The following is a 26465-nucleotide window of genomic DNA, read 5'->3' as shown; positions in this document are numbered from 1 at the left end:
ATCCTAAACATGTGGGCAACACCAACACTGGCACTTTAGTCAAAGCCGTCTTGAGCTTTTGAAAGATCGCCTCACACTCGTCCGACCATCTGAACGGGGCACCCTTCTGGGTCAACCTGGTCAACGGGGCTGCTATAGATGAAAACCCCTCCATAAATCGACGGTAATAACCCGCCAAACCCAAGAAGCTCCTGATCTCCGTGGCTGAAGTGGGTCTAGGCCAGTTCTGAACTACCTCAATATTCTTAGAATCTACCTGAATGCCCTCTACTGATACGACGTGCCCCAAGAACGCGACTGAATCCAACTAAAACTCGCACTTCAAAAACTTGGCATATAACTGGCTGTCTCTTAGAGTCTGCAGCACAACTATAAGATGATGCTCATGCTCCTCTTGACTGCGGGAGTAGATCAAGATATCGTCAATAAACACAATCACAAAGGAGTCCAAATAAGGCTTGAACACTCGGTTCATCAAATCCATGAATGTTGCTGGAGCATTTGTCAACCCAAAAGACATCACTAGAAATTCATAATGCCCGTACCGAGTTCGAAAAGCTATCTTAGGGACATCGGATGCCCTACTCCTCAACTGATGGTAGCCGCACCTCAAATCAATCTTCGAAAACACCTTGGCACCCTGAAGCTGATCAAATAAGTCATCAATCCTCGGCAATGGATACTTGTTCTTGATAGTGACCTTGTTCAACTGCCGATAATCTATGCACATCCTCATCGATCCATCCTTCTTCTTCACAAACAACACCGGTGCACCCCAGGGCGAGACACTAGGTTGAATGAAACCCTTATCAAGCAAATCCTGCAACTGTTCCTTCAATTCTTTCAACTCTGGCGGGGCCATACAATATGGCGGAATGGAAATGAGCTGAGTGCCCGGAGCCAAATCAATACAGAAATCAATATCCCTATCGGGTGGCATCCCCGGCGGGTCTATAGGAAATACCTCTGGAAACTCACGAACAACTGGCACGGAATCCATGGAAGGAACCTCTGCACTAGAATCACGAACATAAGCCAAATAAGCCAAACACCCCTTCTCGACCATACGTCGAGCCTTCATATAAGAGATAACCCTACTAGTGGAATGGCCAGGAGTCCCTCTCCACTCTAATCGACACAACCCTAGTAAGGCTAAGGTCACCGTCTTGGCGTGACAATCCAATATAGCGTGATAAGGTGACAGCCAATCCATACCTAAAATGACATCGAAATCAACCATATTGAGAAGTAGAAGGTCTATACTAGTCTCAAGACTCCCAATGGTGACTACACATGAACGATAAATGCGGTCTACAACAATAGCATCTTCCACAGGTGTGGACACATATACAGGAGCACTCAAAGAATCACGAGGTACAACCAAATATGAAGCAAAATAGGATGACACGTAGGAATAAGTAGAACCCGAATCAAATAGAACTGAAGCATCTCTGCTGCAAACTGAAACAGTACATGTGATAACAGCGTCAGATGACTCGGCCTCAGGCCTGGCTAGAAAAGCATAACAGCGGAGCTGGACCCCATCACCCTGAACTACGTCCCTGGGATGGCCTCTAGCTAGCTGGCCTCTACCTCTAACAGTTTGACCTCTACCTCTAACAGTCTGGCCTCTACCTTTGGCTGCCTGACCCCTGCCTCTGGCTAGCTGAGCAGGCGGTGTAGTAGCTAGTGCCGGAACCATGGCATGAGAACCCTGATGTTGTGAGTCGCCCGATGCCCGAGGGCAAAATCTAGCAATGTGCCTCGGATCACCACAAGTATAATAGGACCTCGGCTGCTGTGACTGCTGGCCCTAAAACTGACCCTGTCGACCTGAGTAACCACCCTGAAAACTCTGGAGCGGAGGTGCACTAATAGGAGTTGGTGGTGCACTGTAGGCTAGCTTGTCGGAATAAGGCATATGAAGGCCACGACCACCTGAGGCACCGTGGGATGCCTGGAGTACTGAATGAAACGGCCTGGGAGGATGGCCTCTACCAAAAGTACCCCTGCCTCCAGATGAGGCACCACTGAACCCCCCGGAATGACGTGGTCTCTTGTCAGACCCCTGACCTCCATGAGCAAGAACTATCTCGACTCGCCTGGCGACATTGGCAGTCGCCTGAAAAGAAATCTCACTCCCAGTCTCCTTATCCATCTTCAATTTGATAGGTTGAGCGAGTCCGTCAATAAACCTCCTCACTCTCTCTCTCGGTAGAAAGCAGAAGAAGAGCATGATAGGTTAAATCCACAAAACGGGTCTCATACTGAGTAACAGTCATACTACCCCGCTGGAGACGTTCGAACTGACGACGATACTCCTCTCTCAATGTGATAGGAAGAAACTTCTCTAAGAAGAGCTGAGAGAACTGATCCCAAGTAAGAGCAGGCGACCCAGCTGGTTTGGTCAACAAATAGTCTCTCCACCATTTCTTGGCAGAACCAGTCATCTGAAATGTAGCAACACTGGTCTCTAATATACCTATGTTCCATAGCACCTCATGACAGTTGTCGAGATACTCCTGGGGATCCTCTGAAAGAGCACCACTGAAGTGAACTGGGAAGAGCTTGGTAAACCTGTCCAATCTCCATAAAGCCTCAGAAGACATAACTGACCTATCACCGGTCTATGCCGCAACAACCGGCTAAACTACTCCGACTGGATGAGCGGCTAGAGTCTGATACTGGGGAGCCATCTCCTCCGGAGTGTGAGTAGCAGGAGTCTGGTCTCCTCCTCCAGCTTGAGAGGCGGTTGATGCCATGGGAAATGCGCCAGTATGGGCCACACTCTCCATAAGGCCCACTAAACGGACCAAAGCATCCTGAAGCACTAGGGTGGCAATGAACCCCTCCGGGACCTGAGCTGGTCCGACAGGCATAGCCTGGGCTGGAACCTCCTTATCAAACTCTACCTGAGGCTCCACCACTGGTGTTGCTGCTCAAGCTCTGGGCTGAGCTCTGCCCCTGCCTCGGCCTCTGGCACGGCCTCAGCCTCGACCTCTGCCCCTCGTAGGAGCTGCCACTGGAGGCTCTGGCTGCTGCTCGGCTGAAGATGCGGTATGTGTTCTCGCCATCTGCGAGAGAATAAGAGTAGAAGAGTTCAATTTGCATTGTGAGAACAAAATCGCACGATAGAGAAGATTAGAAGTGAAATTTGTTCCTAAACTTCATAGCCTCTAGGAGATAAGTAGAGACGTCTCCGTACCGATCCTCCAGATTCTACTAAGCCTTCTCGTGAATTGTAAGACCTATGCAACCTATTGCTCTGATACCAATTTGTCACGACCCGAAATCCCCCACCGTTGGGACCGTGATGGCGCCTAACATCCCACTTGCGAGGCAATCCGACGTTAAAGTATTATGAATTCAACTCTTATACATTGCAGTGATTAACAGTAATTAAGCTATAACGAGTGCGGAATATTATAACAACTTCATCATTTACCGCTTCCCGCATCTGGTGTCACAAAGCATTCTTGAATTTACTACAAGTAATAGTCTGAGAGAAGTACAATTGTTTGAATGAAAGAAATAGTAAAACAGAAAAGATAGACGGGAACTTCAAGGTTTGTGAACGCCGACAGATCTACCTTGAGTCTCCGGATAGCGGGTCCAACAGCTAAACTCTCGATCAACCCGAGCCGGTACCGAAATCTGTACAAAAAGTGCAGAGTGCAGTATCAGTACAGCCGACCCCATGTACTGGTAAGTGTCGATCCTAACCTCGACAAAATAGTGACGAGGCTATGACAAGACACCCACATAATAAACCTGTGCAGATAACAGTATATGTATAAGAAAACAACAATAACAGCTAAACATGTACTATTGGGAGGGGGCATGCTAAAGGGGCACAAGATATAAGAGATACAACGGAATTGATAACCGGAATAGTCAACATATTTTTAACCAATGAAAACAACTAAACACAATGAAGAACATTGCACGGCATCACCCTTCGTGCTTTAACTCTGATAACGTGGAACGGCATCACCCTTCGTGCATTAACACTCACAATATGGCACGGTATCACCCTTCGTGCATTAACACTCACAATATGGCACGGCATCACCCTTCGTGCATTAACACTCACAATATGGCATGGCATCACCCTTCGTGCATTAACACTCACAATATGGCACGGCATCACCCTTCATGCATTAATACTCACAATATGGCACGGCATCACTCTTCGTGCATTAACAAACACCCTTACCACATATCAATGAACAAGTAATATCAGGGAGATAGAATCAACAAGAACAAGCCTTACTTTAACAATGGTTCCACAATACAAACCTCAACTTTGGAATCAATACTCAATTATCACAAAAACCGTAAACACGATAAGTACGATCAATTTAGTAAGTAACTAGTCTAAGCATGGATAACAAGATCAAGTATGCAAGAAACTACAAGGAATAAGTTCCACTCGCATGCTTTAACCCGACAACAACGCATAAGTACTCGTCACCTCACATATACATTGTACCCAACATCTAAACATATAGCAAATAGACAAACAATTCCTAATCCCTCAAGTCAGGGTTAACCACGACACTTACCTCGCTCCAACGGCCAAACTCAAAGTTCAATCGCAGCTTTTCCTTTCACACAAGCCTCCGAACTGATAGAATCTAGCAATTTACCAACCAAACAATTCAATTTAAGCCTTAGGAACTACCCACGATTGTAAAGAATTCAATTTAGGCCATTTTTGAAAAAGTCAACACCCGGGCTTGCTTGGTCCAAACCTGAAATTCGGACCAAAACTCGATTATCCATTCACCCCCGAGCCCGGTTATATAATTAGTTTTGGAATCCGACCTCAATTTGAAATCTAAATCTCCAAATTACCAAATCCCTAATTTCTACCCAAAAACCCCCCAATTCCACCATAAAAACCTTAGATTTTAGGTTGAAATCTTAGGAAAATAGTGAAAGATTGAAAGGAATTAGGTTAGAATTACTTACCAATGATTTGGGGGAGAAGAAGTCTTGGGAAAATTGCCTTTAAGGTTTTAGGTTTTGAAATTTTGGGAAATGAATCAAAAATCCCGTCTAAGTCCTATTTCATCAGCTGCAGATGTCGCATTTGCGACCTGGGCTTCGCAAATGCGAAGCCCGCAAATGCAAAGATACAATCGCAAATGCAAAGTCCTTGCTTGCTTTCATCTCAGACTTAAAGGTATGTTCTTCTTCTTTTTTCTTTTCTTGTATTATGTGATTTCTTGGAGTTGTAATCCCCCTTCCCCATCCCAAACGACCCCCACTTCACCATCTCCCCTAAGTTTCTTTTAGACTTTATGTTGCTATGGTGGGTGGTCTCTATGTAAAAATTGGTTGTTGAAATTGGGTGTGACTATGTTCTACGGAGTAGTAAACTATAATTCCCTCTACTTCGTTAAAAATTGGGAGGGCTACCATGTTCCACCATTGTTGAATAAAGAGACACACAATTGATGCTCACCACTTGTTTGATAAAATGCTTAAAAGAGTAAGTTATGCACCGGTGAAGTCTGAGTAGTCGAGTGTAGTTTTATGTGATGTTGGGCTAAATGTGGGGTATTTGGGGGTGGTATTATATAATCCGAAGCTTGTCTTTAATATTCACATGCCATAACCACACCACCCACACCATGTATCTTGTATTATGTATATTATATCACTTTGTTATAATTAGTTATTGTAGTGTATTAGTTGTAGAGATTGAGGACCATGTGTTACTTGCCTGCACTAAGGCTAAGCTACTTCACCAAGTTCGATTACTTGAATTGTGTGGAATAGTTAGTAGATTACAGGAAGTCTTGAGTACCCATCGCCTTGTGGTGCGACATTTGTGCACTTTGAACCACTATTAGAGTGTGTATAGAAAAAAAAGAGAAAAAGAGAGAAAAGAAAATTTCAAGAAAAAATAGACAAATAATGTTGATAGTCAAAAAACACACACACACACATCCTAATCTTACTAATTCGTGCTAGTGGCGATGTAGAGTGCTTAATTGAAGAAAGGGCTATGTTTTGTATGGTTTGTGGCGAGTGAATTGGTTGAGAAGAATACGTGCTCGATTCTTAAGTGTTGTATATTAAAGTGCTTAGGAGGATTAGTCATTATTCCTAAATATATTTTGCTCGTCCCTTAGCCTACATTACAACCCATAAAGTCCTAATTGATCCTAGACTTGGCTAGCTTAAATTAGTAGAGATGTACACTACGAGCAAGCTTATGGTACGACCACGGGATGCTCATGAAATTCTTTGTGAGAGTGAGCGACTTTTTTTCAATTGAATGTGTGGACTATTCCTCTATTCATGAATGTGTGGACTAAATCCTTAATTTATGTTCAAAGTTATACTTGAATGTGTGGACTATTCCTCTATTCACTCTCTTGTTTGTTGGTGAGGGCACATGATCTCATGACGGATTGGATTGTTATAAACTACTCTTGTTGGGTGAGTGCGTGAGTTGAGGGTGCTTAGTGATAACGAGTTGGCTCTTGCGGTAGGGTGGTTGTGGATAGGTTGTTTGAATTGATTAAATTACATTGTGTATACTTGGGCATGTTTAGAAAGTGAAGAATGTGAATTGCGTAGGTTCATGCTTGATTGCCGGTATCGACCATAGTCAAAGGTAGAGCGTATGATTGAAATAAATTTGAATTGCTCTTTCCTAGTGAGATGTACTTTGTTGGGGTGTAGTTGTAGTTCCATTGCTCGAGGGCGAGCAAGTGTCTAAGTGTGGGGTATTTATATTCGGCTTAAAGTATGCATATTTATATTCATATTGCCTCGCATTTTACTCATGTTTCGTAGATTTCAGATATGTGATGTAATGATTTGCGCTAATTAGTGGTATTTTTATATGTAGGAATCATCCGGAGGCAATTTGGGATGAAGGTGCATGAATTGAAGCAAAAAGGAGATGAAACAAAAAAAAGCCACAAAGTAGTGCCACAGGCAGCATGGGGCGCCACCTGTGGCGCACAAATCAGAATCTCCAAGTTTCCAGTGCCATGGCTAGCGCCCCATGCTACCCCGAGCGCTGGTGGCGTGAATTTGTCCTATTTCACCCGGGACTTGGTTATTTCGACCACAATACGCCCCCAACTTGTATAAAAACAAATCAAAACCTATTTTGGAAAGGGAGAAGTCACTTTGAGAGAGAAACACAAATACAAAACACTCGGAAGCACGGAATTCATCAATTCTTCCATTTTTCGTCTAGTTTTCATAGCTTTTATGTTTAAAAATAATATTTTGATGATTGTTATGAACATGAATGGCTAAGAACCTCATTATTCTGGGGTTATGGGTCGTTCTTGGCTATTGTAAATTGACAGTTGATTGTTTTGCTTGACTTTATCATATTAATTTGTTTATTCAATCTTGTACTTATTTATTCTATTATGTAGCTAATAATAGAGTACTATCTACGAATCTATAGTTGAACTCGAAAGTAGGAACTATAAATTACATATAGAATTGAATAGAGTAAGTTCTTGAATCCGGGCATCAGAGAATAGATTCGTGATTAGGATAGGCATATTCTAGTTGCCTTACTTGGTTATTTTTGCAGGAAATATACATGCATTCTTGTCAAGTTTGATTCTATAGACATATAGTCTTAGGTTGGCTTGAATAGGCGAGCGAAGCATCGAAAAAACTTCGCGAACATAATAAACCCTGCTAATCAACAAATTAGATAAGTAAAGTGATTGTATCAACCTGAAAAACGCAATAGGATAGACGTCAATCCCATAACCCTGGAATATCCCCATCTCATTGAATTCTTCCTAAGTATTTGTTTGCTCTGCTTGCGATCTTATTTTCTTGCTTGCTTATTAGTTCTTAGTAATTTAGTTATAAGAATCAGCATCATTTTTTTCACACTCACTTGAGCATTAAATATATAAATAGCTTAGATTGGAAAATAGTTGATCCTAAATCCTCGTGGGAATGATACTTTCTTATCACTTATTACTTGTCGACCGCGTCTACTTGCGTGTGCATTTGGACCCAATAATGGGTTGTACTAGCATAACACCTAGAACTTGATCAACTTGGACCTACTGCTCTAGAGTATGGGCGGCGGGAGTCTGAGCTCCTCCCCCAGCCTGAGAAGTAGCTAGTGCAACTGGGATCTATCCCGCCTAAGCCAAAATACCGAACATGCTCAGGAAATATGCCAAAGTTTCCTGGAGTCCAGGGGTAGCAAAAAGCACCTCGGGTGCCTGCCTCCCAGCCGGAGCTATTGGTGGCTCCTCGGTCGCTGCTCTGGCAAGTGCTCTAGTTGTGACACGTTCCCCTCCTCGGCCCCGGCCTCTTACGGCTCTAGCAGGGGAGCGGGTGTCTGCTCAGCTAATTTGATAGTGCGTGTCCTCACCATCTGTGAGAGAATAGAAAGACAAAGGCTCAGATTCTGAAATCAACAAATTTGCATGATAAGGAATGAAAGAAGTAGAATTTTCTAATAGTTCAGTAGCTCAAAGATAAGTATAGACGTTTTCGTATCGATCCGCAAGACTCTACTAAACTTGCTTATGACTCGTAGCACCTGTGAAGTTAGAGCACTGATACTAACTTTCCACAACCCAAAATCACACCTTTAGGATCATGATGGCACCTAGTCTCTAAGACCAAGTAAGCCTAACACATGATGATAATTAACGGAAATAACCAACTTAACTACTAAACATTAAACTGATAAATGAAATAATATAGCTGAAACAGAACAATAGTCGTACAATCCCAAAACCTATAGTACAGAGTCATAAGCTCTCCTGAAACACACTACAAATATTTGAATACAACATTGTTCTGGAATTCAAATGACAATATTAATGAACGATAACAGAAGGTGACTTCAACGCCTGCGAGCGGAATAGCAGGTATACCTTGAAGTCTCCTCGGCAACTCAAATAGCTATCTAACGTCTGGAATGCTCCGAGGTACTTGGATCTGCACAATAATGTGCAGAGGCATAGTATGAGTACACCACAACGGTACCCAGTAAGTATCAAGACTAACCTCGGTGGAATAGTGACGAGGTACAAGTCAAGACACTCACTAGACACAAAACCTACGTAGAATCTCAATATAAAGCTAACAATGGAAAGAATATTAATATAAAGCTAACAGTGTAAAGAATATTAATATAAAGCTAGCAGTGGAAAGAATATTAATATAAAGCTAACAATGGAAAGTAAAAGCAACAATTGGCAACAAAGATTAGACATGTAATAAACAACAAAATAATCAGACTACAGTTAAAATGCAAGTGAAATTAATTAAGAAAAACAAATGACAGTCCAAATAATCAAGTCGTTCTAACACAAGATTTACAACGAGAATCACCTCGAGGTACAACACCTCATAATCACAAATCACAAGTCACAAATTACTATTCTTCCTTATAACGCCGTGTGAGCCTTACATTTATTTTTAAAGCATTTTTTTCGAAATAGCTTCACGCACTTCAGCCCCCTTATCTCGCTTCGTGTACTTCGAATGAAGTAATTTCCCTTACTAGCAACACACGCATAAATCCCCCTTATCTCGTCACATGTGCATCAATAACACCACTCCTATGCCACCGCATGCGCATCTCATCACAACACAATAATCATCTGGCACCACACGTGCCCATATGCCACAACACAATACTGCCAATATCACAACGACACATAGCCCACGGTTCAATAATAATGTGTACAATAATTTCAACAATAAAATAATGAAATGGAAGAATAACTCAACAATGAAAGATATCCAATATAATAACAACTTTAATTTAATGCATATGAATAACCTAAGAGTCTAAACCGGTCAATTACCACAAATAAGCCTGTGCGCACATTCGAAACCTCATGTACACGTCTTTCACATAATTCAAAATGCAATTAGACCAAATCATATGGGGTGGTTTCTGCCACACAAATTTAGACAAGATACTTATCTAAATTAGACCAAATCAACACTCAAAAATAGCTTTTCCTTTAATATTTGCCTCCGCGCAGCTCAAATCTAACGAAAAATGACTTAATATCATCAAACAATGCTAGAGAAACCAATTCTAATAATTAAAGTTAAGATCTTTACACAATTCCCCAAAAGTCAACCCGAGCTCGCCCGAACTAAACCCGAGTCCAAGGGTAGATGTAGACTACCTATAACCCCACGAGTCCCCATATACACAATTCCCCAAAAGTCAACCCGAGCTCGCCCGAACTAAACCCGAGTCCAAGGGTAGATGTAGACTACCTATAACCCCACGAGTCCCCATATACACAATTCCCCAAAAGTCAACCCGAGCTCTATATATATATATATATTATATTCAAATCTGAGTCCAATTCGACTCTCAAATCTCAAGTTTTTATTTTTCAAAACATAGTAAAAAATTCTCTTCAAATTCCATGGATTAGAGGTTAAATATCATAAATAATCATGTAATATAATTGAAATTGGATCAAAATCACTTATCCAATAGTTGTCTGTGAAAATTCATCCTCAAAATTGCCTCCTACCGAGTCTAGGTTTCTAAAATATGATAAATGAAGCTAAGTCCCGAAATCTCATTATTTTTTTCAGTTGCAGGTCTCGCAAATGCGACCTGAGGTTCGCAAATGCGAACTCCGAAAATGCGACAGACTCATCGCAATTGCTATGCCTGACAGACCCGGGGGATGTCGCAAATGCGACCCTGACTTCGCATTTGCGAAGTCAGTCCTCCTCGCAAAAGTGGTCATTTGGTTGCAAAAGCGAACAGCTCCCAGCAAAGGTCTCCTTCGCATTTGCGAGGTTGGCTTTGCAAATGCGAAGCCACCCAGCCCACTAACCCCTTTTCAAATGTGATGTAAATTCCGCAAATGCGATGATCACAAATGCGAACTTGTGCTTGCATTTGTGATAACTGCAGCACCAACACACCAGTTGCTGAGAAATCAGCACAATTCAATCTGATACACGTCTAAAACTCACCCGAGCCCTCGGGGCTCCACACCAAACATCCACACAAGTCTAAAATCATCATACAAACTCGCTTGCGCAATACAAATACCAAAATAATATCCATAATCACGAATCGGATACCAAAAACACATAGAAAATTACAATAAACTCAAGAATTACTAGAAACACAACCATGCGTCTGAATCATATCAAACCCACTCGGAATGATACAAAACATTCCAGACAAGTTCCGAATAACAAACATACCTATTCCAAGTCACACAAAAAAAAATCCGAACTCGATAGCCATAAAGTCAACCTACGGTCAAACTTAGGATATTTCTAAACCTTCAAATTGTCAACTTTCGACAAAACAAGCTAAATCAATCTAGGAACCTCCGAATTCAATTCTGGGCGTACACTTAAGCCCAAAATCACTATACGAACCTATTGAAACCATCAAAATACCGTTTCGGGGTCGTTTTTACATAAGTCAAACCTCATTTCCAACTTAAGCTTCTAAACCAAGAACCACAGGATCCAAATCATTTCAAAACCTCCCCGAAATGAAACCAACCATCCCCATAAGTCATAAATCTACAAATACACATACGGGAAACTTCAAAAGGGGAAACAAGACTAAAATACGCAAAACGGCAAGTCGGGTCGTTACAATATTCTGCTTCTCTGCTTAAGCTCAAAATGCCCAATGATCCTAGGTTTAACGAGACTAGAGGTGACATTATTAATGCTGGGCATAGCCACCATTTATGCTGCCAGTAGTTGTGCATCCACTATTTCAATTGGTAGTTGAATGAATGTTTGTCAATTATTTGCTTCTCGAGCTTCTCCCAACCTTCTAGGAAATGCTCTCTCAGGTTCTGGTCAAAATCTTATAGTCTATCTTGGCTCCTAACCCATCGCATCTAAGTAAAGTACCTGAGATTTAACACACAACTAAAAAAAAATTAAAAAACTTGACCTGATAGGTAGTAAAATCTTAATCTAGTAAAATAATTAATTTCTAAGTCCCCAACAACGGCTCCTAAATCGCACACACAAGTAATATAGTGTAACGACCCGATCAGTTATTTTGCTTTCTAGATCCTCGTTCCCCTAAATAAGACTCCTCATATGTGCTTTTACTATTTTATGACTTGCGGGGATGATTAGTTCGAGATTTGGGAGGGATCGGGTTGAAATCGGAACACATAGTTCCTTAGTATTGGCTTTAAAGGGCTAAATTTGACTTGGGTCAACATTTCTAGTGAATGACCTCGAAACCAGGATTTGGTGGTCCCAACGGGTTCATATGATGATTTTGGACTTGGGCGTGTGTCCGGATCGAGTTTTGGGTGAACCGGGAGTATTTCGGCGCCTAAAGTTGAAAGTTAGTTTATTGAAGGTTTTAAAGTTCTTTAAATTTGGTGTGGGGTAGGTTTTGGTATTATCAAGGTCCGTTTGGGATTTCAAGCCCGGGAATAGTTCTGTATGGATATTTAAGATTTGCACGCAAAATTTGGTATCATTTCGAGTAGTTAAAGTATGATTCGGCGCGCTCGGAGTAAGTTGGAAGAATTTGAAGTTCATAAGTCCATTCTATTGGTTTTTGGTTGCGATTCTTAGTTTTAATATTGTTTTCCATTTTGAGGGTGCGATCGAGTCCGTTTTATGTTTACAAACTTGTTGGTGTATTTGGGCGAGGCCCCAGGGGCTTCGGGTATTAATCGGACTATGCGGGGACCAAGTTTGGGCTTGGAGAAGCTGCTGAAGCAGCAGGGCTTCTGGTGCGTTCGCACCTGCGAAGGATTGGCCGTAAGTGCAGCACCGCAGAAGCGGTTTGTTGGCCACAGGTGCACATTTGTTCTGCGTGGGCTAAGTCCGCAAATGCAGACATGGGGGGTGCAGATATGTGGCAGGCGCGGCTCGTACGCAGCAGGAGAGGCCTCGCAGAAGCGAACCATTTTTCTGCAAATGCGAACTTAGGCCAGCTGAGGGAGAGCCGCATCTTCGATGCACTTTCCGCAGATGCGGAGCCGCAGAAGCGTCCAATTCTCCACAGAAGCGAAAATTACTGGAGGCAGAAGCTTCATTTAAGTTGGGACTCACACCATTTTGGGTTCATTTATTGCATTCCTTGGGCAATTTTGGAGCTCTTAGAGAGAGAGTTTTCACCTATCTATTGGAGGTAAGTAATTTCTATCCAATGTAAGTTAAATACATAGATTATGGGTAGATTTTAACATGAAAAATTGTGAAACTTTTGGGTTTACATGAAAAACCTAGGTTTTGATAAAAATGGGATTTAACCACGAAAATGATTATGGAATTGGGTGAAAACTGTATATTTGAGTTCGTGAGGTTATGGGTAACATTTATCTTTGAAAATTTCCGGGATCCGAGCACGTGGGCCTGAGGGTGAATTTTAGGAATCTTCCAATTTTGGTTAGGTAATTACTCTAATAGTTAAATTATGAACTTTTGAACATATATTGATTAATTTATATAATATTTGACTAGTTTCGGGTTGTTTGACACTGAGTTGAGGATTTAAATAATATTTATGGATCGGGAGTGACCTTGAGAACGAGGTAAGTCTCTTGCCTAACCTTGTAAGAGGGAACTCATCCCTTTAGGTGTATTTTTGTTGTGAATCACTTGTGTGGGGAGCTACGTATGCACTAGGTGATAAGAGTTTGTACGTAGCTATATTCCATGGGATGTTCGGGTAGTCGTAGATTTACATCATACCTTGATTGTATTGTTATGTTTATTATGCATATTAATTATCTACATAAAGTTGAGATTAGGGGTTGTAAGGTTGAAACTCTCCAATTTAGATTTCTTATTTTGGAAAGAATTGAGGAATATATATATAATAACTCTAAGAAATACATGTTCACTGGTGTCGCAAGTACTTCCGCGAGCGAGGTAAACTTCTCTACTCTCATGGGAGCGGGTCGTTCACCTCGGCAGGTTAATATATGCATCTATGGTTCATGTCGTTCGACCCTCAGCATTGCACACAGTATATTTTTGGATTGGATCGTACGTCCTCGGCATAAATCGTGCGTAATAATACTCGTAGCCTGAATACACTTGATATTACTTTATGACTCGAGAAGTTATAAATTATTAAATGACAGAGATTGATCCGGGGTTAATAGATGTTGGTTGGAGACTTTGAAATTTATTATTAGTTAATGGGTCATTTATTCTCTGTTTGACATTGTATCATTTTTATTATTTCCATGTCTCATACCTGTTTAGAATTTTTGTATTTTATTGTTGGCCCATAGTAAGTGTCGAAGTCGATCCCTCGTCACTACTTCTTCGAGGTTAGACTGGATACTTACTGAGTACATGTTGTTTATGTACTCACGCTACACTTCTGCACAAATTGTGCAGGTTTTGAGGTAGGTACATCTGGTAGTTATCCCGGCGCACACCCCTGATACTTCGAGACATAGTGGTGAGCTCCTTTCCGAGTCCGTTCTGCAGTACCTGGAGTCTTTCTTTTGCTTTTATTTTCTGTCTATTCCATTTCAGACAGTAGTTTAGTATTTTGTATATTCTACTAGTAGCTCATACACTTGTGACATTAGGTCTTGGAAATCTTACTAGTAGACATATGATGATTTTTAGAGTATTTAGTTCATCACACTTGTCCTTATGATTGCTCACACTTTATTTTATCAAATCTCTCACCTCTCACTTATTTAATAATTAAAAATCGACCATTTCTAAAATGTTAAAAAGTGATAATTACACGGTTACTTCACCGTTGGCTTGCCTAGCGGCGACGTTGGGCGCCATCATGACCTATAGGGTAAATTTGGGTCGTGATAACATGGTATCAGAGCACTAGGTTCACGTAGGTCTCACAAGTTATGAGCATGCCTAATAGAGTCTTACGGATCGGTGTGGAGACGTCCGTATTTATCTTCGAGAGGCTATAGGGCGTTAGGAAACTACTCTTTCTTCATCTCCTATCGTGCAGTTGATGTTATGCTAAGTATCTTTCTCTTATTCTCTCACATATGGTGAGAACGCGCAAGGCAGATGTACCCGATCATGGAGGAGCTGCTCCCCCTATTGCTAGAGGCCGAGGGAGGGATCCAGCTTGTGGTAGAGGACGAGGACGTCCTAGAGTTGCTCCAGTTATGCCACCCATGGACTCGGTGGAGGATCCTATTATTGAGGAGCAGGGCGAGGCTCCTGCAGCAAAGCCAGCCCCGATGGATTTCATGTCCTCATCGGGATTCCAGGAGGTCATGGGCCGTATGCTGCAGATCATGGATTCTATGACTCGAGCTGGTTTATTTCCACAAACCCGGCCACATCTCAGGCGGGAGGTGGAGCACAGACCCCTACGGACTTTACCACCTATCAGCTAGAGGGCAGGGCCCGTAGATGGTGGCAGTCCTATCTTCTAGGTAGACCAGTAGGTTCTCCTCCTATGACTTGGGACCAGTTCACACGCCTCTTCCTGGACAGATATATTCCACCCTCTCAGAGGGAAGAGTTGCGATTTCAGTTCGAGCACCTCCAGCAGGGCCAGATGTCGGTGATCGACTATGAGGCACAATTCTCTGAGTTGTCTCGTCATGTACTTATGATACTTCCTACCGATATAGAGAGAGTGCAGAGGTTTGTTGCCAGTTTGTACTCTGGTATCCAGGCCACTATGGCCCGAGAGGTTGAGATGGGCACTTTTTATAAGCTAGTTATGGAGATAGCTCGGAGGATCGAGGGTGTCCGTCAACAGAGCCAAGAGCAGGTGACAAAGGATAAGCGGTTTCGATATTCTGGGGAGTTCAGTGGTGCCCCGGCTGGAGGCAAGGGTCAGTTCATGAGGGGACAGTCTAGCAGGCCACTATCCAGCACCGCCGCCTCCTCGGGGTGCTCCAATGCACCCCTATTTCAGTGCCATGCTAGAGAGTTCCTACCGCCCACCAGCTATTCATGGTTCCTCCAGTGGGTATTCAGGCCATCAGGGTCAGACTTTAGGTCAACAGTCCACCATTCTGAAGGGTTGTTATGAGTGCGGGGATCCTGGCCACATGAAGAGGTTTTGTCCCAGACTTCAGGGCAAGGCTGAACAACAAGGTCATCATCCTATGATTACAGCACCAGTTGTCGCACCAGCCGTCCGGCCGCCCAGAGGTAGAGGGCAGGTGGTTAGGGGTCGTCGTAGAGGTGGAGGTCAGACAGGTAGAGGCCAGTCAGGTGGCGCTCCAGCTAGATTCTATACTTTTCAGGCCAGACCAGATGCAGTGACCTCAGATGCCGTGATCACAGGTATTATTTCTGTCTGCGATAGGGATGCTTCGGTAATATTTGATCCAGGGTCTACATATTCATATGTTTCATCTCTATTTGCTCATTTCCCGGGTGTTCCTCGTGAGTCCTTGGGTGCTCCTGTTTATGTGTCCACTCTAGTGGGCGATTCAGTTGTTGTGGATCGGATCTACCGATCATGCATTGTTACTTTCTGTGGTTATGAGACTAGAGCGGATCTTCTGTTGCTCGATATGACCAGCTTTGAGATCATCCTGGGCATGGACTGGTTGTCTCCATATCACGCCATCCTTGATTGCCATTCCAAGACTATTACCTTGGCGATGCCAGAGTTACCTAGATTGGAGTGGAAGGGATCGTCTGTTAGTGCATCTAGTCGGGTTATCTCCTTTCTGAAGGCTTGACACATGGTCGAGAAGGGTTGTTTGGATTATCTAGCCTATGTTTGGGATACTACCACAGAGACTTCGATGATTGATTTATTGCCTGTGGTCCGGGAGTTCTCCGATGTGTTTCCTTCTGATCTTCCAGGCATGCCACTAAATCGTGATATCGATTTCTGTATTGACTTGGCTCCAGGTACCCAGCATCTCTATTCCACCATACCGCATGGCTCTGAAAGAGTTAAAGGAGTTGAAGGAACAACTTGAGGAGTTGCTAGAAAAGGGGTTCGTCAGACCAAGTGTATCGCCTTGGAGTGCACCGGTGTTATTCGTGAAGAAGAAAGATGGGACTATACGGATGTGCATTGATTACCGCCAGTTAAACAAAGTTACCATTAAGAACAAGTATCCATTGTCGCGTATTGATGATTTATTTGACCAGTTGCAGGGTGCTAGGGGTTTCTCTAAGATCGACTTGAGATTGGGGTAGCATCAATTGAAGATTTGGGATTCGGATGTTCCGAAGATGGCTTTCCGAACTATATATGGCCATTATGAGTTTCTAGTGATGTCCTTTGGTTTTACTAATGCCCCGCCGGCGTTTATGGATTTGATGAACCGGGTGTTCAAGCCATATATTGATTCGTTTGTCATTTTCTTCAGTGATGACATTTTGATCTACTCGCATATCAGATGGTAGGCTATAATCTCATGTTTTATTCGCTTATCGCACTCTAATTTACTGCACTTTAATTGAGTTGGAGCTTTAATCGCTAGTGTTTTGCACTAATTGTGTGTTTTATGCCTTGTAGGAGTGATTCCGATCTATATAGATGTTATGGAATGAATTCAAGCTATTCTGGAGCTTTGAAGTCTGAGTATAAGCCCAAGGATTAAGTTGGGATCGTGTTCAGGGATCAACGGATGATAGTGTACTTTAAGAACGAAACGAAGAATCGAGCAGGTATATTGCGTAGTGTCCAGTAAATACACATAACTTTTTGCTCAGAAATCCTTTTGGGGTCCAAAATATATCGTTGGAAAGCTATTTAAAAGGGCTACAACTTTCATGTTTTACATTTTCCCAAATTCCCAACTAGTGCGGCGCACTGGGCGACGCACAGTGCAACACATCAGTGTAAACATCTGTCAGAAAATTGCAAACTTCAGAAACTGGGTTTTTGGGGTCTGTCAGGAAAAAGCACTAATGCTACGCACCCTGCTACGCACAATGCGACTCATGAAAAGCAATAAGTTTGCAAGTTTTCCTATTTCGGCTACGAAAAGGGAATTTCGTCTAGGCACGGCCCTACTTGGTATAAATACATAGAAAAATGATATTTTATGAACTTTTGACACATATTAGACCTGAGTAAGCCAAGGAGGAGGTGGAGAAGAAAAAGCTCAAGGATTTCATCATTCAATCCTCACTCAAGACAAGGGTTTGGATTGTTTTATATTTTTCTTTAACTTAAATATTGTTATGATGAATTACTCCATATCCATTGAGTAATTCTCTTTAGGGTTTGATGGATTTGGTGTATTGATACTTGTTTGTGGATAATTAACTCTAGTTTTATGTATTGAATCATTTTGGGTGTTTTAATCATTGCATCTATATTCACTAGTTCATGTAATCGAGAGAGGCATAACTTGTGATATTCTTGCATTATATTTTGTTGGTTGAATTCATTAATTCTTCTTAGTAATCAAAAAAGGCTAGTTGAATTGTTGATTAAACTTAGTTAGGAGAATAATCGAGAGAGGTTCTCCTAAAGACCAATCCACTACGAATTCTTGCATATCTTCACATTCTTAAAATTGATTCATCTTGTGAGGTTGAGACTCAATCGAGAGAGGAGTTTCTACTAATCAATTGAACTAATAACCAAGTGAATTCGAGAGACTCACTTGAACATTAGAAGTGAATTATCTAGAGTTAAATCCCAAACATTTATCTTGCACCTATCCTATCAACCCTATTTTCTCCCAATTTATAACTTCCTTTGCTTAATACTTGTGTTGATTGTCATTAGTCAATAGTTTAGACTCTTAGTTAATTCTAGTTTAAATCACATAAATCTCAATTGTTGATCATCTTGAATAGCAATAAAACTATAAACTATGATAATAACTGTTTAACTCCAATCCCTGTGGATACAATATTTTAAATTACTATATTCGACTAGCGAGCATATTTTAGTGTGTGTTTTGTGCTCGTCAAATTTTAGCACTGTTGCCGGGGATTAGAAATCAATAGTGTTTGAAATAGTTTATAGTGTTAATTCAGGAATTTTATTTTTATTTTTCCCTTTTTACGGTTGGTGTTCTTTGACTGTGCACAGGTTACAGGTTAGATTGGTACATGACCCGATCTTCTGGGAAGGAATTACTACCATACGAGCCGAAAATTGAAAAACAACTACGATAGATAGTTAAGGAAAGAAAGAAAGATCATCGAGACGTTAGAAAAGGTTTGGCAATCCTCAACCAAAGATATGGCTAGAAACAGTGAAGATAATGTTGATTTGGCTGCGAGAGAGGCAGCCCAACTAAGAGAAAAAGCAGCACGAGATGCTGAAGAAGCAGCACTTACAGATGCACAACTTGTCTTCGAGGAGGAGAGGGCTCAAAGAATGGCTCAGAATCGACCTGTGGTGGCAGACCAATTTGGAAATATAGCTCCTGGTGCTGGGAGACCGCTTGGCGATTATGCTAGACCGGTCTATAACCAAGGCTTATCGAGTGTGAGACCACCTCATGTTGCAGCAAACAATATTGAGCTGAAGCAAGGGTTGCTTTAAACCCTCCAAAATAGTTGTGTCTTTAGAGGAAAGATGAACGAAGATCCAAACAATCATCTGATGGACTTCGAGGAGATTATGAACACCTTCCAATATAATGGTGTGTCACAAGATGCAGTGTACTTAAGGTCATTCCCCTTGACTCTCAAAGATGATGCAAAGCACTGGCTTCGAAGCTTGCCTAATGGATCAATTAGAACATGGAATGAGATGACCTGAAAATTTCTTGACAAATATTTCTCATCGGCTAAGACGGGCAAGTTTAGAAGGGAGATTCATAACTTTTGTCATAACGAGACTGAAACTGTGTTTGAAGCTTGGGAGAGGTTCAAAGAAATAGTGCGTAAGTGTCAGCATAGTGGAATAGAACTCTGGATACAACTCTAGGATTCTTGGGATGGATTGACACCAACTTCACGCAAAACATTGAGCAACGCAGCTGGAGGTCCATTGATGAAAAAGACTCCAGAGGAGATAGTCACTATTGTAGATGAGTTGTCTGAGGATGCAAATCAGTGTTCCTCTGAAGTTGCTGAAAGAAGAAGAATGACTGGTGTTCACCAAGTTGACGCTAACACATCTATGCAGGTACAGCTTGATGCCATGGAAAAGGAAATAAGGAAGCTAACTTTAGCTTCAATACACAGTGAGCCTCCTGCAGCATGTGACATATGTGGAAGAGGACACCCTACTCATGAGTGTCAAGCCTCGATCGAGGAAGTTAATGCTGTTGGTAATTACAACTTCAATGCAATGGGTCAGAAGCACCCCAATTTTTCATGGAGTTCACCTGGGGGTACAGCAAATGCATGGCAACAAAATAACTCTAGATTTCAAGGAGCTCCTGGTTTCGTGAATCAGCAGAGGCTGCAGTTTCAGCCTCAACAGCCAATTCAGTCTGGGTTAGAAGATCTGATGAAGTCATTCATTATCAAGACAGATGAGAGATTAGATGCTCATGGTGCAGCTATTAAAGAACTTGGGACAGGTTTGCGAAGTTTGGAGAGACTAGTGGGACAAATTGCAACTTTATTATCTGAGAGAATCACAGGTACTTTGCCAACTGATACTGAAAAGAATCTCAAAAAAGGTAAATGTTGTAACCTTGAAAAGCGGACAGGTGTTGAAAGATCCCACTCCAATTCACAAAGAAGTTGTGCCTGAAAAAGAAAGTGGGAAGGAGCTGAAAATTGAAGATGATAAAAAGACTGAGAAGAAGAAAGGCAAGAAGGGAGCTGAGAAAAAAAAGGAGGAGGAAACTTCAAGAAGGGAGAAATCTGATGATGTGAGCAAGCACATGCCTGCTTTACCTTTTCCCCAAAAGCATTATAAGGAGAAGCTGGATAAACAATTTGAGAGGTTCCTAGATATGCTGAGACAGGTTAATGTAAATTTGTTATTCACAGAAGTGCTCTCCCAAATGCCAGCTTATGCAAAATTCTTGAAGGAGATTTGTCACTCCCCAAACCTAGGGGGCGTGGCTGGCACCCGGTGCCTTACTGGCACGGGCGAACCACTGTAACTCATGATCGATCAACCAAAACTAGAACATGCATGGGTCGAGTTGGCTGAACCCATTCTTTATGTGACCATCATAGGCCAACATGGCCACAACTCGTAATGTATAACTATAAGTGGGCAAACGCTGTATCAATGAACCATCATTTTTAAAACATAAATACATATGGGCCATCGAGGCCTCTGACATACTGTACAAAATGAACCTCTGTGTCTACAAAGCCTCTAAGATTATTCGACATCAAAACATAGTCGGGATAGGGATCCGACCTACCCATAAGTCTGTAGGAAAACTCTGACACGGCGACTTATAAACTCAGATGCACTCCGAATGAGGTGGAGTCTAACAGATCCTTCGTTGAATGCTAACCTCGTCTACTATGAGGGCTTGTCAAACTGATTATCTATACCTGCAGGCATAAATGCAGCGTCCACAACAAAAGGACGTCAGTACGAATAATGTACTGAGTATGTAAGGCATGTAAATCAGTATATAAAGGACATGGAAGAAACATGGAATAAAGGACTCAACCTGTAAGTCTGGATAGCTCTGTAAATTATGAAATATTTATAATGTCATGCATATGCGTATAAATGTCATATAATGCATAGGTCTATACGTACATAACATCATCAAGCCTGTGAGGGCATTCCATCATATCATCTCAGCCTCTGTGGGCAAAATCATCAACGTATACCAACTGATCAGGTGGTGGTGCGTATATAACGCCGTAACCTTTTCCCATACCCTATATACATATAATATACAAGTATATAACGCCATCTGGTCATGGGTTAATACGTATGTATAAGTGAATGTAATACATAATAAAGTAAGTCAATACGATCTCTTGAAACATCGTGAGACCCATGAACAGACGATATGATAGTAGGACACATGGGGAATCAAGAACATAGGCTCACCTAGTACATCTATGAATAGAGTCATTTATGAAAGTTATGTGTTTTCTCGTTTCGTTTATATCATATGGATCATGTCAAAAGGAAAGAAGGGATAGCCTTAACATACCTTACTTGATGAAATTATCAACTACTTTCACTTGAGCTTTCCAAGAACAATTTTTGCTCCTTTAAATCTTTGAACAAAAACTAAGCACTTCTTATGATCATGGCATATTTCATGTTGTTGGACATATGGAGTATCATGAATGTATGTTTTTGCTATGTTTCTAAAGTAAGAGACTCCCTAATAATAGAAGGAAAGATTTCAACCTTCTTTCTACATCTTAATTGCAAAAGAAGTATAATATGAAGGCTTAAAGGCTTGCATTGTCACGTGTAAACAAGGCACACCAAGTGCTATGACTCATGTGCACATTGGTGCCACCCTTGGACAACTTCATGCCATATGGCAGCCCACAATTTTCCCTAAAATGCCACCTAATCCCATAAACCAAAGAGTCATCATTTGGATGTTTGTGTCATTTTCACTTGTTACCACGTAGGGGGTGATGTTCCCACCTAACTTATCCACCAATTTCCTAAATGTGCAATCTTGCTCTATGACTTAAGAGTCATTTATTGGGCTTTCCTTGGCTGCCACATTGGGAGGCTTATCAAGTCAAGCCTATCCAAATATTTTAATTACTTATCCACCCCAATAATTTGATGACTAAGCCACCAAAACTCCCTAATCTTGCCACCTAGCTCCAAGACTTTCCTAGTCAATATTGAATTCCCTACTTGCTGCCACCTTAATCCTTATAAAGTTGATTAGTCATGAGCCCCCCTTATCCTCACGATTCCACGTGGATTCATACAAATAACACTTATCCACTTATAACTAATTCCATATTCCATGACTTTATACCAACATTTAACCAATTATTCACACAATAATTTCTAGGTCTCGATTCACTTAAATACTAATATATTTCATATACCTTACTATCATGATCGTGTGGTACCTTGTATAGCACTAGTCCATAAATATGGAGTATTATAGCTTGGACAATATTTTATCCCAAAATATCAAACATCAACGAAACTCGCTTTCTTCGATTTGTTTACCCTATGACCTTCACAACACTTACTTATCACTTGATATAAATATCATAAGCACTTATAACCTCAAAAATAGTCTTGTCATTAAACTTATGTCAATTATCTTATGACAAATCCAATGTAGAAAAGTACGGGATGTAACATCCTTTCCCCCTTTAGAAACATTCATCCTCGAATGTTAACTCTTACAGACTTACAAAAAAGAATTTGCCAAAGTATCCTCTGTAAGCTAAACTAAAACCCAACCTCTATCTGAAGTATGGACTATTTACAACCTTTTGTACTTGAGTATCTCATATCTTTTCCACCTTTACCTTACTTACCATTCTATCTCGCATCGTATCTTCTATCGCTTTCATAACCTCCCTTCCACATAGGTGGAAATTATATCCACACCTTAAAGCTCTACTATGATACCTACACCTATGGTTGATACAAAATCCAACGGAAGCTTCATACTAACTTCTTACAACTCAGCTCTATGGAACGATGTGGAAACAAAAGAAGGGTAACATTTCCTAAATTCCCTATAGCCTCTCAATTATAAGTATGGCGCGCAACACACCTATAAGTGAGACTCCACTAGGCACGGCTTTGTAGACTCCCTAGGACACGACCTACTCTAATACCACTTTTGTCACGCCCCAAACTTGGGGAGGCGTGGCTGGCACCCGGTGCCGTGATGGCACAAGCGAACCACTCTGTAACTCATGATCGTTCGACCAAAACTAGAACATGCATGGGTCGAGTTGGCTAAACCCATTCTTTCTGTAACTATCGTGGGCGAACATGGCCATAACTCGTAATGTATAACTATAAGTGGGCAAACGCTGTATCAATGAACCATCGTTCTTAAAACATGAATACATATGGGCCGTCAAGGGCCTCTGACATACTGTACAAAATGAACCTATGTGTCTACAAAGCCTCTAATATTATTCGACATCAAAACATAGTCGGGATAGGGACCCGACCTACCCATAAGTCTGTAGTAAAACTCTGACACGACGACTTATAGACTTGGCTGCACTCCGAGTGAAGTGGAGTATTACAGATCCTTCACTGAATGCTAACTTGTCTACTATGAGGGCTTGTCAAACTAATTATCTATACCTGCAGGCATGACTGTAGCGTCCACAACAAAAGGACATCAGTACGAATAATGTACTGAGTATGTAAGGCATGTAAATCAGTATATAAAGGACATGGAAGAAACATGAAATAAAGGACTCAACCTGTAAGTCTGGATAGATCTATAAATCATGAAATATTTATAATGTCATGCATATGTGTATAAATATCATATAATGCATAGGTCTGTGCGTACATAACATCATCAAGTCTCTGAGGGCATCCCATCATATCATCTCAGCCTCTGTAGGAAAAATCATCAATGTATACCAAATGATCATATGGTGGTGCGTATATAATGCCGTAACATTTTCCCATATCCCATATACATATAATAAATGCGTATATAATGCCAACTGGTCATGGGTAAATGCATATGTATAAATGAATGCAATGCATAATGAAGTAAGTCAATACGATCTCTTGAAATGTCGTGAGACCCATGACCGGGCGATATGATAGTAGGACACATAGGGAATCAAGAACATAGGCACACCTAGTACATCTATGAATAAAGTCATTTATGAAAGTTGTGTGTTTGCTCGTTTCATTTGTATCATATGGATCATGCCAAAAGGAAAGAAGGGATAGCCTTAACAAGATCCTTACAAATAAAAGAAAGATAGAGGAGACATCAGTGGTCATGCTCACAGAGCATTGCAATGCTATCTTGCAAAATAAACTCCCACAAAAATGTGGAGATTCAGAGAGTTTTACTATACCCTGCTCTTTAGGCTCTATTAATTTTGATAAATCTTTATGTGATTCTAGTGCCTCAATTAACTTAATGCCTTTGTCTATTTACAAAAAGTTGGAACGTGAGATTGGAGAGATAAGGTCGGTGACCATATCTTTGTAGTTGGTAGACCAAACGACTTTAATACCCGAGGGGATAGTGTGGGGTGTATCCCAAGAAGGCTGAGAAGAAGTTATCTGCATGGATGTGTGCACTAGTTCGAGCACGTGGAATGGAGCCCGACTTCGACTCAGACCCTGACTAGATATTCAGGGAAGTTTTCTCTACCTTATACTTTTTAATTGTATGTCATGGGGACATGCCAAAATTTAAAGTGTGGGGTAGGAGGATAATTGTATGTTGTATGTATATGTGTTAGTTTTGTTGTTTTAGTAGTTAGAGTTAGAAAAGAAAATTTAAAAAAAACCATAAAATTTTTAAAATTTTCGACTTTTCCCAACAATGGATATCATTCGATAGGTTTCTTGAGGGAGTAAAGTCGAAAGAAAAAGACAAAAAGATTTTTTTTGGTAGTTAGTGTAATAATTTCCCCTTGGTTTTTCTTTATGCCGCGGTTCTTTTTCAAGAGTTTTATTTGAACCGGGTGTAGGTAGTTTTCATTTTTGTTAGAAGTAGGAAACCTTGTGCTATGAATTGAATTGGAAGCAGTGTCTCTTAACTTTATTATACCTTGAGAATAGTGAGTACTTTAGTTGTGACGCTTAGGCTTAGTTTTTGACTCTGGCATAAGTACCTTAAATTGTATGATCTTAACTTTGCTTAACTGCTTTGACTAGAGTGTCTTGATAATCCAATCTTGAGTGAGTTATGTACCACGTGTGTGTGAGATTTTGTGTATTTTGTGCATTGCATTTGATGTCTAGAACTTGCCCCGTGTGTTTGCAAAGCGAAATTGCAGTTTTATTCAGTCTTGGAAGTGATATAAGCATTTCTTTGTTGAGCCAGATATATGCTTTTACCCACCTAATTGTTATGTATCTTAGTTAACTACGTTGAGCCTGTAATCCTATTTCTTTGGCAACCACATTACAAGCCTTACCCATTTGTTTGAATTGACCATCTATTTGAACCATTAACTTCTCGCGAGCACTTAAAATTTTTATGAACTTTGTAAAAGTTAAAGTGTGGGGTGGTTGGTTTGGATTTTGAGTGAAACTATTGAAATAAGGAAAAAGGTGCACTGTTTTGAAAAAGTAAGAGCCACTTGAATTGAGAAAAAAGAAAAAAAATAGATTAATTGTATGATTGTGAAAAATGATCTTTGGTAAGTGGTAACTCTTGATGTATTTGTGCTTAAAGAAGTTGGGAGTTAATGTATATTGATGTGAAGGTGGAGTATGGTTTGACATAAGTGTGGGGTTTGAACAATAAAATGTATGTATTAAAGTGTTTAGGGAGGTGTAGTCACTCTTATATCTAACTGTATCCTACCCATCCCGCAGCCTACATTACAACCAATTAAAGTCCTACTTGATCCTTGACTAAAAAAACTCAATTAGTTGAGTAGTACACTACGGGCAAGTCTATGGGTCATCTTTCGTGGCATGTGAATGTTATTTCTGAGAGTGAGTGAATTCTTTCTATTTTGATGTTCCT

The 26465-nt window shown here is 41.0% G+C and overlaps 1 pseudogene; it reads left to right on the top strand.

Annotated features, from left to right (window-relative positions):
- Positions 1-19132: 19132 nt before the first annotated feature.
- LOC107796777 (uncharacterized) overlaps positions 19133-26465 on the top strand; it is a 38168-nt pseudogene continuing 30835 nt past the window's right edge.

The sequence above is a fragment of the Nicotiana tabacum genome, chromosome 2 (genome assembly GCF_000715075.1).
Source record: "Nicotiana tabacum cultivar K326 chromosome 2, ASM71507v2, whole genome shotgun sequence".
Taxonomy (NCBI): domain Eukaryota; kingdom Viridiplantae; phylum Streptophyta; class Magnoliopsida; order Solanales; family Solanaceae; genus Nicotiana; species Nicotiana tabacum.
Note: the sequence above shows the minus strand (reverse complement) of the source record. Positions and strands in the feature narration are given on the sequence as shown.